Source organism: Muscardinus avellanarius (assembly GCF_963383645.1).
Source record: "Muscardinus avellanarius genome assembly, chromosome: 3".
In the NCBI taxonomy this organism is placed as follows: domain Eukaryota; kingdom Metazoa; phylum Chordata; class Mammalia; order Rodentia; family Gliridae; genus Muscardinus; species Muscardinus avellanarius.
The window spans coordinates 1,852,863-1,870,484 of record NC_137788.1 but is presented as its reverse complement, the minus strand read 5'-3'; the positions used below and the strand labels follow the sequence as shown (position 1 = coordinate 1,870,484).

Genomic DNA, 17,622 nt, shown 5'->3' with positions numbered 1-17,622 from the left:
AGAGAAGTGGGGACTCCATAGGTCTTTGGAGCCCCAGGGTCAGGGTCCCTGGGCCGCTGCCCACCTGTCCGTCAGACGTCCACTTGGCACAAGGGCAGCCCCTGGCCGTGCCGGCCCACGGTCCCTTCTCAAACATGCTCTTGCTGTCTCTATCAGCTGCACCCTGAGCCATCTCCCTAGGGGGTTCTGCTCTCCTGGACCCTGGTGGACCTGGCCTGGGGCAGGGGCCTGGCTATTCTTCTCGAAGTGGACACGCCCTCTGGACACAGTGCCAGTGTTATCTACCAATCAAGAAGTGGCTTGGGGAGGTTAGTTTGCCTTGGGGTAGGTTCTAACTCATCCTCTCTTCCCCATCCTGTTCATCCTACTTATTTACATGGTTTTGACTTGATGGGCTCTTTTGGCTTTGAAAAAATCCTCACCCTGGTGATCTAGAGCTCAGGACTGAACCTCAGGACCGACAGCGGTGGTGGGTGAGTGGACAGGACAGCCTTCGGATGATGCTCTGAGGTCCGCTGGCCACACAGTGCCCACCCGGGGCCCCCGCCTCAGGTCTGCTGCTGACTCCGAGATCGGAGGACTCCCTAGAGAAGGGTGGAGGACCATGCCCAGTACGTGGCAGCAGTGTCTCAGGGCCTGCCCAGGCCAAAGGCCTGCCTCTGCAGAAAAGCTCCCTGTGCCAAGGCCCAGGCCTCTGGTCTGCAAGCAGAGGAACCCAACATCTGGATTGAAGGAGGAGGCTGGGAAGGGGCTGCTGCTGAGGGGGCCTCTCCTCTCTGCCGAAACACTCCTGTCCCCAACACATACAAAGGTGGTGACTCCTGCCCGGGCTTGGGGTCCTCGGGTGTGAGTCCTACAAAGGCTGTCACTTTAGAAAGCAGCTCTTGCAAGCCGCCATCAGCCCAGGATGCTTAGCACGTTTGGACTGGAGAAGTTTCTGGGTGATGTCCAAGCGGAGCATGAAACAGGAAGATATCGGTGGAAATAGGAAAACTCCCCTAGTCCTTATGTTTCCCCTTAAGTAGTAAACATTTCACATGGAAACATGTTTTGGAAGGGCCTGCTGGGCTCCTCCAGGCAAGAGGGGATCAGATGGGTCAAGAACCCCAGGTTCCTGCCCAGCCTGGCCACACCACCTCGCAAGACCCGGACAAGTGTCCCAGGCAGCTCCCTGGCCAAACCATTTGGTTCTCGGCCACACCCTCCCTCTGGCTGCGAGCTTCCGAGTTAATGTACCAGGCAGAACCTCCTTGATAAGGATCGAGAACGGCAGGGTTAATGGGGGGTGGCCGGGCCTCCTGGGCAGGCCCTGGGTGACCTCGAGTCCTGGTCTCCAGCCCTGTCTGTGACCTTGTTCCTCGTCTGTAGGGCGCCCGGGCGGCAGAGTCTCCCTCCTGCTGGCGGAGGTGCTTAGCAAAGTGCATCTCTCAGGAACATCTAGCCCTCCAGACTGGACAAGCACCAGCCATTCCACAGGCCAGAGAAAGAGCCTCCCCCAGGGGTCTGGGCGCCCAGGGTGCCCCGCAGGCTCTGCAGCAGGACCCAGGAACTAGCACAACCAAACCCCAAAGAGGAAGCAGAGCCCACCACCCCTTACGGCACGCGCGGCTTCCCAGTGGTGACAAGCCTGAGTGGTAAATTACAGTCATCACAATTTTATAATTACAACAGCTGAGCAGAGACGACCGGGGACCCGTCATCCCGTCCCGCAACACCCCTCTCCCCAACAAAATAGTTAGGGTTATTTGTGTCGGCAAATTAAGCAAAAATGGCTGTATCTATGACTGGATGGGTTTGCCATGTTTAATTCATAAAGATTCAGGGAGGTGGTTTGTTTTTCTCTCCCTTCTCATCGCTGAATGGGTGGAGTTGATTGGCTAATCTGGGGATCCACGAATCTGTTGTTGTTTGTTGTGGGTGGTCGAGGTTCCTTTTCTACAAACGAGGAGGGTGGGAGCCCGGCTCGCAGGATGTGACTTAGGCCTCTGCCGCAGAGAGGCCTCTAGAGGAAGCATGGGCCTTGCCAGGGTGGGCCCAACCTCTCCTGATGTGGCCCCGGTCCCACTGCCAGGGAGGCCCCTCACGTGGCTCCACCAGCAGGGTGCTCGGGGATGGCTCTCCAGGGAATGCCACAGGACAAAGGCCTCGGTACAAGAGAGGGGCAGGGCCTTCAGCAGGTGCACACTTAAGAGCTGTCCCTGCAGGCTGAGCTCCGGGGCAGGGGCAGGAAGAAGGGGCGAGAGGGAACAGCAGAGCCAGTAGTAGGCAACAGTGCAAGGCGGGCACTGGGTAAGAACCAGAAGGACTGTGTCTTATTCACTCAGTACGTGGCATGCCCGGAGACTGGCACATAAGAATGCAGCCTAGTGGGGCCGGAGGCCAGGCCACGATCTTTCTCCTCTGTAGAGACAGCGGATGTGGCTTTCCACCTGGCCCTGCCCTCTGAGACCCCAGGTGGGGCGTGCACAGTCTGCGAGTCCCCATCATGCTTAGCCTGGACTTCAGAATTTCCAAGTGCCCTCCCCCATGTGGGCTGGGGTGGGGGTGTCAGAATCACCCGACAAGGCAGCCCGAGGGTGACCAAGTCCTGAGCCCAGAGCCAAGCGAGGAGCTTAACAGCCCGAGGCCCGTGAAAGAGGCCGGGGGCGGGAACAAAGCTGCCGCCAATTTGCTCTTTTGGGCTTTGTGTAGCCGGCGCTTTCCCAGCGTATAGCTCTCCCATTGAACCAGGTCAAGCGCTGCGCGGCTCTTCCGCAGCCCTGATGGGTTTTCAGGGGATGCTGAATGGAGTGCAAATTAGCGGCGTCCTCAGGGGCCTCCTTGCTGTCACTCCCAAACTGCCGCCCCAAAGGCCACGGAGGCTTAATCAACCCCGAGAACTCGCCCATTAGCAAAGCAAGGTAGGAAACTATTTATGGTCTCCTCTTTCATGTTCCGTCCATTTTGCCACGGCGTCGAGGTGTCTCAAGCAGGTGGCAGCGGCGGATGGGCGCCCTCTCCCACTCGAGCACCTGGAGGCTCGCTCGCTGCTCGGCCACGGAGGCCGCAGAGCGCTATCCGTTGTCTCGTGAGGTTTACTGTTCTCTGAGAACAAACGCTGGCTCTTCCCGAACGCCAAAGGTGAGGTGGGCAGACTGGCAGGGGCCTGGGCTCCTACCTGCAAGGGGCCGGGAAGACCAAGGACAAGGCCAGGCCTGGCAACAAAGTCCCAGCCACCGGGAGCCAAAGGAAGGGAATCAACTTGCTTCCAAGACACGAATCTGCTGACGCCTTAGCTCCAAGAGACCCCGTTTTACACCAAGCCAGCCTCTCTTGGGAGCTACCTACTACTCCGTCTCAAACTACGTCAAGCCCACAGCTTTCCCGTCGGAAAGCTCGACGTCACAGGGCGCTCAGTCCATACTCTGTTCTTCTCAATTTTAGGTGAGCCGCGTTTCCAGGATGACTGGTCTACGTAGAAACGGGAAAGCAGTGTGATAGTCTGACCTGCTTGACCCCTGCTGGCGGGGGCAGGCCCTAAGCAAACACACCCGCCGTGCACCACAGCCAATGGCTGGCCAGAGAATAAACAGTCCTGTCTAACCATGAGCAAACAGACGCATACGTAATGAGGGAGTAGGTAAACAAGTAGATACCTATTGAGTGTGTGCGCAAACACCTTCAATGAGGGGAGAAATACACCTCCGGTGACTCCATTCATAAACATCTCCGGAGCGAACCAACAGGTGGAGATGTGATGGATGCATCAATGTGTGGAGAATACATTCATCTGTACGTAAACCAACACGGCCCTGCGAGTAAACAGGGAGACACACACCTCGGAGACACAGAAGTCCACAGAGGGATGTCTGGGGCCAATAAATAGATATGTAACGAGTAAATATCTAGAGGGTGAAATGGACAAATAAATGTCTCACCAGTGCATAGCTACGCAAGAAGTGAGCAAACACAAGTGTGTTCTGAGTCGTTATGAGTGAATCGAGATACAGATATATCTGATGAATATATATATATATATATATATATATATATGCATGTAATGAATGACAAGATAAACATCTATCTAGTGGCTGAGTAGAGGCATCACAGGTAATGGACGAAGGAGAAAAGAAGTAAATATCTACTGGGTGACAAACCCCTTGTGAGTTAGTACACAGTGAAATTTCCATCTGGTAGGTAGCCAAGGGTGGGCCCTCCCCGGCCCCGGCCCCGTCCCCGTGAATCCTCTGAGCACGATCAACAGCACGTCCTCCTGAATCCTGACCTCCTCCCTTTGGAGCACGCCTCGGGAGTGTTTTGCCAGCCTTTGTGTGCGGCTTAGGAGTGACTGAACTCGGGACTGGAAGCGAGGCCCGCTCTCCCATGATGCCCGCGCAGGCTGCGCGCCAGGCTGCCCGCAGCTGGAGCTGGGGCTGGGGAGCCTGGACGCCGAGTCTGCCGCAGCCCCTCTGGTGAGTGTGGAGGGTATGCCACTCCCTGAGCCCTCAGTTTCCCCACCCGAGACTCAGAGACCACTCTTCACGCCAAGAGTTCAGCGCAGGACGGAGCAAGCAGATCCACCTGTGGACAAGTTTTGCAGCTCCTCGAGAGCTGTGGGGAGCTGGGCTGCCTCCTGGTGCTCTCTGGCGTCCCCTGAAGCCCACTGCGACGCAACTGAACTGAGCAGGGCACGGGGCATGGGGAGGACGCTTGCCCGCCAGTCGTGTTCTAAATGTAGGCCTCCAATGTGCTCGGGTTTATACGCGTCCACATTCAAGTAACACTGTACTGGTGGGCACAGGTTGTCAGGGCACCTGGTGTCTTTCCGCAAAGGTCTCTGGAAAGCAGCGTGCCATTTTCCAGGTTCAGCAGCAATTCTGCCAGCGGGCCGCTGAGACACTGAATGAATGGGCGCCGCGTGGCGCTCCGGCTAACCTGGGGGGGGCCGGAGGCCAGTGGACACAGCTCCGGTAGATCCAGGCCTGACACAGATCCTCTTGTTCTGCTAGATTAGAAACTCGAGGATTCAGTGCTTACAAAACCATAAGACACATGCTGACCCCAAACTCAGGGAGGGCTCCAAGTGGAGGAGGGAGGCCGTGGCTCCCAGTGTCCTCTACCAACCTGATCCCCCAAAGCAAGAGGTGGCATTTTCTGCAAATCACTGACAATGACGCCTGAGCTCCTGAATGTTCTGAGATTCCAGAACATTCCACAGAGGAACTCACCTGCAGAGAGCTTCCTTCGGAAACCTGGAAGAGGGCCACCTGGGCAGCTCCAGAAGCTGCCCCAGTCCCGGCTTGGCCCTGGCAGCCTGCCTCCTGCCCGGCTCTCCCAGGGAGCACGTGTATGGACATGACCTTCAGAAACTCCCCAGGGAGAAGGGCATGTGGGCCAGCCCTGTTGAGCCGAGGTGACCCTGCAGCCGGCGTGCCGGTCAGGATGGGCCACGTGGAAGCCACATTCCCTGATGTCCAAGGCGGGACGTTTTTAGACTCTGGTCGTTTTTAACATGATCATGCCTGGTAAAACCCAACCTATGATTTAGTTCACGTTCTTATCTTCCTATTCCTGTTCTACTCAGAAATGAGCTTCTACCAAATAAATGATTCATTCTTTTCTTATCCCTAGAACCAACACTCCCATATATATATATATATATATACAAATATATATATATATATATATATATATATATATATATACATACACATACACATACTGGGTATAGAACACAGGGGCATTGTACCTTAGCCCTATTTCTTAATTAGTTAATTAATTAATTAATTAATTTTGCAGTACTGGGGATGGAACCCAGGTGCATTATATTTCGGAGGTATACCCCCAGCACTAGGGTTTTGTTTTTTTTTTTTTTGTGGTACCAGGGATGGAACCCAGGGGCATTGTACCTCCGAGCTACACCTCCAGCCCTATTTTTTAGTCTTTTCTATTTCTTTGAAACAGGCTGTCACTGAGTTGTGAAGGGCCTCACTAAGTAGCTGAGGCTGTCTGCGAACCACGATCCTCCAGTCTCTGCCTCCTGAATGCTGGGATTACAAGCGTGCACCACCACGCCTGGTTTCTCCCATATTTTTTGACGAGCCCATTCAAAGGGCACATCCAATGCCTGCCCTGCCCTGGCAAGGACTGCAGGAAACGTGCCCTTCTGAATCCTTCTGGAATCCCCACTGGCTTGCTCCCTAGGTCAACGTCCTGCTAAGTTATATCTCCTCTCCCCAAGAAGCAGACGGTGGCTGAGCTGAGGGATGGCTGTGGGAAGGCTGACCCGGCGCTGAGCAGAGACACCCAGGCCAGCTTGTGTAGAGGTTCAGCTCCTTCCCGTCCACCCGCCCTCCAGGCCCCGGGCTCCCAGGTTCCCTGTGGGAGTGGACACGGGGAGCAGCTCCCATTCTTGATCAGGACAGTCTGCTGCCCAGGCAGACACCTGTCAACACTGGGGACACGTGATCAGCGCCGCTTTGGTGGGGACGCCTGGTGTGCAGGTTACAAACACGTGTGGCCAGTGGGGAACCCGCTTTATGGCGGCACGGAGGCTGTGGTGGGGCTGGCTCCCTGCGGCCTTTCTGCCTTCCCTCTGTGAGACCTGGTGGAGGCGTCCTGATTCACTGTGGGGCCCGGTTCACAGAACTGTGTATGACAAGATGGCAGACTCCCCTGGGCGGGCGCTGGCTAGGCATCTCCCGTGCCATCCCCCACCCTCACAACAGCCCAGGGGCCAGAACTACTCTGTAGACAAGGAAACTGAGTCACCAGGTGGTGGGGTGGCATCTGTAGGGCCACCAAGCCAGTGGGCGGTAGACCAGTACTCCATCCAGGGCTCTGGAAACAGTCTCTCAACCCCCACCCACTTGGCTCTCTCTGAAGAGCCGGGTGGCAGGGTTGGCTCTGGAAGCCGGGGACTTCCCGGGCCCCTCTGATTCTCAGCCACACGGTCGCACCTCAGAGCCCTGTGGGCACAGCCTCAGCAGGGCTGGCGTCATTGCCTGGGAAATTCTGTCCTAAAGAAAAGAACTGTGGTGCTCCACCCAGGGAAGGGGTCCTTCCCTCAGTCCCTGGATGGATAGCAGGTCAGCGCCTTGCCAAGGCCAGCTCTCCCAACACACCCTGGCTGTCCGGCTGCACGCTGGCCTTGGAGGAGTGCTGAGGGCCAGGCCATGGTGTCTCGGTGAGTGGTGTCAAGCGGCCAGGAGGCCAGGGAGCTGGGCAAGGCTTGGCACTGAAGCCAAGGCCAGCAAATGAATCTAGTGACAGCCACCTTAAGACCGTCCTGATCTTTGTCAGCGCTTGCTGGGCGGATCTTACTTAAAGCCCTTTGCCACTCTTTCAAAACCTCTGGGGAAGCAACCTTTCCTGTCCCCTACCATGGACGGTGCCAGGGCTGCTGCGATCGGCGGGAACGGGGCTGAGGAATGTGCTTGGTGGGGAAACACGGGTGTGGATTAACTGAATGACCTGTGTTTTGGAGCTGGGAATTTCTTCCTAAGTCGTAAAAGGGGATGAAAGGCCCTAGGCAAGAGCTCTTTGCTGATGGTTCTTCTGGGGCCTGTGGGCCTGCTGAGCTGGCCCCCTGTGGCTGTGTCCCCTGGAGGCCTCCTCCACCCGGGCCACCACCCTCGGGTCTAGCTGGAGCCCCAGCGCTTTCTTCCTGCAGTGCTCCATGTTGCCGGTTAGCTGGCTCTCAGTGGCCATGCTGGCAGTGTGGACGTCCTCTGACCCCAGCACGGGCTATGCATAAGTCTTTCAAGCATCTTCCCGGTCCTTGTCTGCAGCCCCGATTCCTGGTCAGGTTTCTCTGCATTCCCCCACACCCATATGAGACCCTTCCCACCCATCCCAGCCTCCTGGGCTGGCCGGTCCTGCCCAGCTCTCTCAGGTCCAAGCCCACAGAGCTCCAGGCTGCCTCTGTATCAATACAGTGTGAAGCTTTGCCAGCCTCAGGCTGGGATCCCCCTGGACACATGTCACCCAGTGCCCGGGATGCACACCTTCCCCGCCTCATGGCATGAGCTCACTAGCCTGGGCTCCTGGTCTCTTTGCTCAGATGTTTATCTCTGAGACAGCCGTCAGGCATGAGGACCTGGACCCAGCTCACCACAGCTTGCTGGGTCCCTGAAGCAACCAGCTGGTGTGTGTGTGTGTGTGTGTGTGTGTGTGTGTGTGTGTGTGTGTGTATGCATGCACAGGGGGCCATGTCCACACTTGGGAACATGTCTAAAGTTCACTCTTCAAGATTCTCTTTCTGGGGATCGTTGAGCATCTGTCCCGGCACCAGGACCTCATCCGTGTCCTACACCTACTTCTCCCCAGGAGCAATTCCCCTGCTGCTCCTCAGAGAAAGACAGTTCTGGAAAACTGTTTCCCTACCCACCTCGCCACACAGCCAGTCTTCACCTCGCAGGCTTGGGAGGGGCTTTGCAGGGTGTCCCCATCCTCCGAGGTGGGCCCTGCATTGCGGGACTGCTCAGGGGTTTTGCCTTCCATTCTGACACTGTCCCGAGGTCCAGGGGCCCTCCCAGAGACTTCACACTGCAGACACGTGGGCTCATTCCCGGGATCTGATCCGGCTCCACCAGGAGGCCTTGCTTGGCCCTACACAGTTTTCAGGAGGAGGCTTAATGTAGTGTAACCCCCAGGCCAGCTGGGGCCACCCGTCTAAAGCTGCCACGGGGCCCCCGCTAACAGTGGGAACAGCCAGGGCGCCTGCACGGTGGCCCACGGTGATGGGGACACAGGAAGTCAGTCACCCTGGTAAAGTTACTCACCCACAGATAGCCAGGAGGGGCAGCGCTGGGCCTGGGGTGCGAGTAGGGTAGGGCTGGGGAGCCCTTCTGCACTAGGGACCCAGGAGAGGGTTAACGGGATCCAGAGATCTGGTTAAATCCTCCAGTTCTAGCTGTAGGAGCTTCAGAGGGCAGGAGGTGCCCCTGGGGGGCGGCTGAGCCCTCCCCTGTAGGCGGAACTTGAATAGTGAATCAGCCCCTGAGAGCAAGCGGGCAATTACCCAGGGCTGGCCAGGAAAGCTCGCCCCTGCCTCTCCCCAGGAGGGTCGGCCCCAACCCCACACGCCTGGCTTTCATCTCCACCAAGCCGGCCCTAATCATCAGATTCCGCTTCATTCTTAATCCTTATTTTCTTTAAAAAAATGGCTTAGGCAAATCTCATCTGGAAAATTAATTAATGTATGAATTCAACAAATATTTACTGAGCATAGCACTTTGTTAAGTATTTTTTAAATGTAATCTCCCGTGTTCCCTCGCCACGTTTTCCCCTTGACTTCCTTCCAGCTTTCTGGCTGGTTTACTTCTGTATTTTATGGGTTTTATGAATGCTTCCAATAACATTTTAGGGTTTTTGTTTTTGTGTTTTTCAAATTCAACTATTAAGATGTGTCTCTGTCTTTTGCAACATCAGTTCATGTTAAATCCCCAAACTTTCACATGGTATGATCAAGCCACCCGAGGGAAGGCTGGCGGGCAGGTGCCCTGGCCGGCGAGCTCTGAGCGCTTGGGGACCGTGGAGGGGACTCAGCGCAGTGGCTCGGAGCTTGTCTCTGTTCTCCAAGAACATCCCTGCTGCCCTTCCCATTGCCCACCCTGGGCTTATTTTCAATGGCTGTTCCCCTCCCCTACTGGCTGTAGGTAAGTATGTCTTCCAGGGGCACCCCGCCCCCAGCCAGACAAAAAGTGAGCCTGCCTGTGGATTCCTCGAGAAAGGGAGAAAGGGAGTCCGGAGCCTTTTCATGGGCCGTGAATGGGGCCTCTCACTTAGGCAGCATTATACCCGGACCTTCATTTCCTCTTCCCTTCTTTACCTCATTCAGGGGGCTCTGACTTCAACTAATTCGATCACAATCCCACCGGGCCTTCTCAGCTCCCCGTTCCGGGGCACATTGTGCAGGCGTGGCGGCCCCCCCCACCCCGGGGTCCCACTCACCAATTAGCCAACTGCCGGCCCCAGCCCTCTCCACTCCTTTCCTGCCCGCCCGCCCATTTTTTAACCATTTCCTTTTTGAATTAGATGCCCAAGGGCCTTCAAGGACAAGCATCCCATTGCCTGGGTCAGTAGGCCAGGGACCGGTCAGAACACTCCGAGCCTCCTTTGATTGGGACCCGATGGTCGGCTAGGCCAAGGTGACTTCTGATAGTCTGCAGCAGCCTCAAAGGAGACCTACAAGATGACCAATACGCAAAAAACCATGCCTTGGTGCCCCCAAACTTCAGCACAGACTGTTCCAGAATGAGCCGCCCCCACCGGGGGCAGGGTCCCTGTCACCTCACAGCCTCGGGGCTGGAGGGGTCAGTTTGGGGCTGTATACTTGCTCTGTCCTGGAGTGTTCACCCCCAATTCATTTTATACTCAAAGCATTTTTTCCTTACATAAGAAATTTTAAGTAATCCCAGTACTTAGAGGCTGAGAAATGAGGATAGAAGTCCCAAGGCCATCCTCCGCAACTATGAGATTCCCATAGTGAGCCCCCTTTTCAAATTAAAAAGGGCTGAGGATGTAGTTTGGAAGTAGAACTCCCTTGGGTTCAATTCCTAGGACCCCAAAAGATCCTTATGGGGGGCCAGGAGGAAGCCACAATCATTTGTGGGGTTTCCCCCAACAGACATTTCCTCCCCATCCGAGGTCCCCTATGGCACACACCCAGGGGCACAGATGGCTGGGTTTGTCTGCAAGTGACCATATCCAGGCAGAGGGTTATCACACCGCTGTTATCACCAAACTAAAAATACCGACTGGCTAACCATGCTACCCTCAGGAGGTATCTTACTACCCTTAACTGGCTTGGTCCACTCCTAAGAATCTGTTGCCCACGCTCCTGATCCAGGCCTGGCCCCTCTCTGCATCCTGGGAGGTCTCGGGGACCAGTAGGTAGGCAGGGACATGTGGGGTCGGGAGTGTTCCAGCACCTGGGAATGACTCGGCCCCAAGACTCTATGTCGAACCCCTAACCTCCGGCACCTCAGAATGTGGCCTTATTTGGAAATATGTTCTTTGCAGATATAACTCATTGAGCTAAGATAATCCAATCTGACAGATGCCCTTAAAGGAAGGGGACATTTGGATATTTGGACACAGATGCACACAGGGAAAGAAAAATCACAGGAGAATGAAGCCAGAGATCTCAGATGATACATCTATCTGTAAGCCAAAGGCCAAAGAGTTTCAAGAGACCACAAGAGGTCTGGAGCCGGCCTGAAGAGACTTGCCCCCAGGCTTCAGAGGAAACAGCTCTGCCATACCTTGACCTTGGACTCCATCTCCAGAACCCAGAGATAAAGGTGTGTGTTTCAGCCCGGTACACGGGACTTGGTCACGCAGCCCCAGGACCCTGACACGGCTTCGAACCTGGGAGTGGCAGCCCACTCCATCACCAGCATGATGTTCAGTACCTAAACATTATCCATTTGGCTGATTCTACCCAGTTGCTCAATTTTGAAAATGGCCGTAGAAGAAGAATGTGTGAAGACTGTGGACAGCAATGTAATTTTTGTTGGAGTGCCTCGTGGCTTACGGAACTTATCTCTGCATCAGAGAAGAGGTCTGAGGGGTCCTGACAAAGGCTCCCAGCCTTCTCCCTTCCATGAAAAATCTTGGAGAAACGAGGTTTTTAGAGTAGCTTCTCCAGTCAGGCAGCAGGAAGCCAGTGGGGTTGCTCCGTCGGGCCTGGGACCTCCTCTAGACGGTCGGCTCACCTGGGAGGAGAACCCCCTCTGATGACCAGAGCTTCCAGGTTGGGGTGGCCTCATGAAAGGAGCTGTCCACATTCCTCTCAGATGCCGTCCACAGAGACTCTCCTTGGCGCTAAGTCCTCACACCTCTTAAGTCTCAAGGGACTAAAATGAAGGCTGGAGCTGAGAGACGTCTTCAATACAATTAGTTCTATCTTCTCATGAACAAGGGGGGAACTGAAGCCAGAGATGACAGCTTGCTTGGGGTCTTGGCTCCTAAGTGTGTGTACCCCCTCCTCTCTCCCTGGAACCCGGACCCTGCCTCTGTGGCCTCAATAGCTTAAAAACCCATACACTGATGTTTTAAAGATCCCATAAAACAATCTGATGTTTGCAAGGAGCTGATAAAAAGAGCTCAAAGTGCCCACACTATCCCTTGCCACAGACCATGAATGGGCCAAATAGATTGTGGTCCAGAAAATTAAAACACAAAAGTCTTGATTTAGATTTGGCAGATCTGTGCTCTCTGGACTCTTTAGGAGAATCCAAAAAAGAGGGTTTCCAGTGGAGGGTCCCAGAACAGACCCTGACTGGCGCCGACTCTGGGCAAAGCCACAGGGCAGGATGCTCCTGAGAAGTGATCCTTACTCTAAAGCCGTGGCCAGCCAGAAGGCCTTTCCAACCTCCACCACTGCCAGTGAGCCGGCCCCTGCCCCAGGGACATGTGGTACCCTGAGCCATACACACAGGGTGGGAAGTTCTGTGGTCAGCGCCTCAGCTGCAGAAGAGGGGTACAGGAGAGAGTGGCCGGCCCGGGGAGGACCAGAAGCCGGGAGGGGAGGGTCTATGCATGTCTCCAGCTGCACAACTGTCACCACAGTCCCAGTGCCCAGAACCCACCCTGCAGGTGCCACACATGACCAGGAGCCCTGATTCGGAATCTCTGATGTCCACCACAGAGCCCGGCTCTCCCTGGGAGCAACCCCAAGGGCTCTGGAGCAGAGAGGAGGCTTTGCTGCAGCCTGCGTTGGAGTGCCACAGCCACGGCCCCTCCACCAGGCTGGGCAGAGGCCACCCCGTCGCCATGAGGACCTTGAGGCCGACTCTTGGGGCCCGCCATGCCCAGCCTGCAGCGCTGCTGCCGGAGCTGGGCTTCGTCACTCCGCATGAGCTTTCAAGTCAGCAGCACACGAGCGATCCCCCGATGATGTGGGTTTTACAGACAAGGGAAATATATTGCCTTCAACGTAGCAGCTCCTAAGATCCTATCGACAGAGCTGGAAGGCTTTTATCAAAATGCAAAACAGACCCCTTTCCCATCCCGGCCTCCTCCAAGGAAAACAACGTGGTGTGCGCTCCCCCCACGCAGAGCTCGGCCTCTCTCCAACACCACAAAGGCTTCCGCGGCTCAGGGCGCCGGCGGCCTTGCCGGAGACCGCACTCGGGCTGCGGTGACTCGAAGGATTCACAGTTCTTAGGTGTCACCATTGTCCCCCTTCCTCCTCCTCCTCCTCTTCTTTCTCTTCCCCTTTGTCTTCCTCCTTTTCTTTCTTTCCCCTTCCTCCTCTTCTTCCTTCTCTTCTTTTCCCCTTTATCTTCCTCTTCTTTCTTCTCCCATTCTTCTTCCTCCTCTTCCTCTTCCCCTGTCTTCCTCCTCTTTCTTCTCTCCTTCTTCCTCTTTCTCTTCTTTTTCCTCCTTTTCTTCTTCCTCTTCCACTTTGACTTCCTCCTCTTCTTTCTTCTCACCTTCTTCCTTCATCACTTCCTCTTCCTCCTTCACCTCTTCCTTGTCCTCCTCCTCCTTTTCCTCCTCTGCCTCCTCTTCCTCTTCCATCTCCTCCACCTCTTCTTCCTCCTTTGCCTCCTCTTCCTCCTTCTCCTCTTCCTGCTTATCCTCCTCTTTTTCCTCCACCTCCTCTTCTTCCTCTGCCTCCTCTTCCTCCTACACCTCTTCCTTCACCTCTTCCTCCTCCGCTTCCTCTTCTTGCTCCACCTCCTCTTCCTCCTCCAGCTCCTTTTCCTCTCCCTCCCCTCCTCTTCCTCCTTCTCCTCCTCTTCTTCCTCTGCTTCCTTTTCCTCCTCTGCCCCCTCTTCCTACTCCACTTCCTCTACGTCCTTCTCTTCCTCTTCCTCCACTGCACCTCCTCCTCCTCCTCCTCCCCATCCACTGCTTGTTCCCGCCCACGCCCTGTTGGCTGGGGAGCTTCCCAAAACCTACACGCAGCATCTCCTGGGAGACGCTCAGGTCAAGTGAAAGACGGCTGCCGATGCTTTGACCCTTTCTCCTCTGAGCCCTGCCCGGGCAGGCTGAGGGCAAACCCAGGTCTCTGCTCCCGCCGCAGGTTTTGGAGAGCCAGACGTCCAGCTAGGACATGACAGCTGTCTGTCCTTCAGCTCCCACCAAGGACTTTAAGATCTTCTCCAAGCTGGCCTCAGGTCTGAAGGAAAGCACCCGAGCAAGCGCCAACTAAGGGTGTCTGTGGTTCCTGCAGGTGAGCAGAACCAGGGAGGAATCCATGATGGCGGCCATCTTTCCCCTCCAGGCCCTGGGCCTTTGACCCGGCAGGGTATGTATTGGGATCCGTGGAAGCCCTTTGCTTCTAGAGACAAGTCGAGGCAGTGCCATGTTCTTCCACCTGGGCATTCCCCCGTGTGCACCGTGCCCAGCCAGGCCCTGGGGCCTGGGACAGTGACCTTCCTGGGTGGAAGGCGGAGGAGGAGCTCCTGCCTCCAGCCCAGCACCTGCCCCAGACCTCACTTAGCCTATTACCTTGCAGGCTCAGAGCTGAGAGAGAGCCACCGTGGCCCCTCTAGAAGACAGATCAGGTGCCTGGCCATGTGGGCTGATGTCCAGGGGTGCAGAGGGGTGCTCTCTACTCTAGTCTCTATGGGCATCTCTGGGTGGCCGTGCCTGGCGTGCCTGGGGCCCGAGTCCAGCTAGCGCCCCTGGCGGTGGGATCCCCTCATCTCTAATGCCCGCGGCGTGGGATGCTAATGTGTCAAGGGGCCTAGCAGTCCCAGCGTGAACCAACCCCAACATCCGGGCCAACTGGAACCTTCCAGAAGTGACCTTGACTGGCCCAGGAGCCTGAGTGGCCTCTGCCCTCTTCTTTTGGCCAAGGGAGCTTTTTTTCTGGTGTGGTGGGGAGGGCAGCTGTCAGGGGCTCCCTAGGCTGAGCACGGGAGCTTGGTCACAAGCTCGGCTGAGACCTGGGGCAGGGGGACTCCAGGGTCACTATGGCGACTGTCTGCAGGCATTCCCCATCCGGCCCACTCCTTCCACACACTATTATTCTAGTGCCCAGGAGGCCAGGGGAGGGTGTGGCCATCTCTCCTGGGCTCCAAGACCCGAAGGCCCAGCGGCCTTGGCGCACACCTGGCTGCGTCTTTCCGCCACCAGGCATGCTCCTTCTCCTCCCGCGGCCCTTGACATCTTTCCTCCGATGACTCCAGAGGTGCCTGTTGAAAGCGAGGAACCAGCCGAGCGTCCCAATCCCCCGTCACCCCCCACTCCTCCCAGCGCTCTTTCGGGACTCTGCTGAGCACCGGGGCCGAAACGAAGGCTGATAAATTAGTCTAGAGGGAAACAAGGCTGCTTCTACTTGTAAAAGGTCATTTTGACTTTGTTCTGGGTGAGGGTTTATCTCAGCTGCCGCAGCGACAGACAATGCCCGGGGTCTAAATGGCAGAAATCTTAGCTCTGCTCGTGAAATTACTGTGCTGATAAGCCAGAATGGACTTCAGAGAGATCTAAATGGGAAAGGAGTGGATGTAGGCATTTTTGAACATGATTGAACAGGGCTGACACAATGGGATGTACAATTTAACTGGGCATTAGCCCAGAAGGAGAAACGCAGTCTGAAAGCCAGACAAAGGGCGGTTCCCGCGGTCCTGCTCGGGACTGGTAATCCCTGTGTCTGCCTGGTGCTGGCCCGGCAAGGGGCGCCGCTGGGGACGAGGACCAGCCCGGCCGTGAGCACTCCTAGGCGGCTGCCACTGGAGGCAGGCCCTCTCCCATGGCGGGGGACGGACTCATGGCTGGCACTGGGAGGCGACGACGTCACAGCATGAAATGTCCCGAAACAGGCCGCGGGACAGTGAACCAGCCGTGCACCTTCCCACTTGGACCAGTTGCTGGGCCTCCTGGAGGCAGGCCAAAGTCACTCTCCAGCCATTTTATTCGCATATCTTTTCTCTCTCTCTCTCTCTCTCTCTTTTTTGTGCAGGTCTGGAGATGGAACCCAGGGGCCTTCGACCTCCAAACTACACTCCCAGCCCTATTTTTTATTCTTTATTTTGAAACAGGGTCTCACTAAGTTGCAGAGGGCCTCACTAAGTAGCTGAGGCTATCCACAAACCGCGATCCTCCAGTCTCAGCCTCCCATATGCTGGGATTGCAAGCGTGTGCCACCATGCCCGGCTTTACATATGTTTTCAATGGTGCAAAAGCCACGGCCAGGCAGTGGAACAATTCCCCCCCCCCCAGCATGGACAGTCAAGGGTCCCGGCTTCCTGCTACTGCCCAAAGGGGATACTTCTAGGAGCACAGAGAAACCTCTTACCCTAGATACATGGCCCTAGGGTGAAATGGCCCTGGATATGGCTGAATGGAGTTTCAGAGTGAACCAGGGCTGACTCAGGATGGGGGTCGAGAGAGTACATGCAGGTGTCCCACGCTAGCCCCCAGAAGCTCCTGCCACAGGCAGGATCCCGGCACAGAAAGGCGGCCACAGGTGGACCTTGTGCAGGCCGCTGCCCCTGGCAGCCTGGGAGCACCAGCGCCACCCTGATCTCTGGCTGAGGCCAAAGTGTCTGGGACATGTAAGAGCACATTCCTTCCCCAGGGGTGACGGCCACAAGAATTTCCACCATGGAGAAGCTTGATAAGAGGCAAGACCTGGCCGGGGCAGGGTAGAATCCTCCATCTTCTGCCTGCTGAGGAGTGCTGGGCCCACGTCCGGGCCCACTTCCAGGGAGACCTTCTATGGCCTGGAACGCCGGGGCTCTTGTCTGACCCGTTGGCAGGGATGGAGGCCCTCGAAGGGGCTGGGTGCCTGGCATTGCCTGGCTTCCCCAGGGAACCCCGGGCCAGCAGGGCCCCACCCTCAGGAGAGCCGCCCTCCTGACCCATCCTTCCTGCTGCGAAATCCACCTCTGGGAAAGGACTCAGAACTGAAACGTTTCAAGTGCAAATGACTGAACTGCAGACTCCAAGCCTCTTCTCTGAGGGAGCCCGGAGAGGGCTTGCTTCCCGCTTCTCTGCGGCAGCAGCCTAACCCTGAGCACTGGCCCCACCAGGATGCACCATGAGAACGGAGAAGAAATCTGTGTCTGGTCTATGTCCCACCAGCCAAGGCCACAGCGCCGCCCGAGGCCTGCTGACAGGCCCCACGCTGCCTGGGGACTGCGCTCAGGGCCCAGGGACAGGCAGAGGGAGCAGGACCCATGCCTGTGTTCAGCCAGGGTTGGCAACAGGAGCGCAAGGCAGAAGGGGCCTTGTCTGGGAGGGACAGGACCGTGCGCTGGGTCCCGCCTGTGCCAGCCAGGCCGTCTCCCCAGGCTGCCTCCCTGGAGTGGAGGCCAAGTGCCCAGTCCTCCATCTCTGTCAGAATGCAGATTCCTGGAGCCCTCGGTAGGACTTCTAGCCTGGTAGGTAGAGAGTGTGCCTGGAATCTACCTTTGAAAGTGCAGCCGGGCGTGGCGGCGCACGCTTGTAATCCTAGCATTGGGGAGGCTGACACAGGAGGATCACGGTTTGTGGACAGCCTCAGCTACTTAGTGAGGCCCTTTGCAACTCAGTGAGACCCTGTTTCAAAATAAAGAATAAAAAATAGGGTTGGGGGGTGTAGCTAAGAGGTAAAATGCCCCTGGGTTCCATCCCCAGTGCTACAAGAAAGAAAGAAAGAAAGAAAGAAAGAAAGAAAGAAAGAGAGAGAGAGAGAGAGAA

The 17,622-nt window shown here is 56.3% G+C and overlaps 1 protein-coding gene across 3 annotated transcripts in view; it reads right to left on the bottom strand.

Annotated features, from left to right (window-relative positions):
* PRDM16 (PR/SET domain 16) overlaps window positions 1-17,622 on the bottom strand; it is a gene marked incomplete at both ends in the record, with an annotated part of 329,414 nt that overhangs the window by 191,973 nt on the left and 119,819 nt on the right. The gene's annotated exons all lie outside the window — the stretch shown is intronic.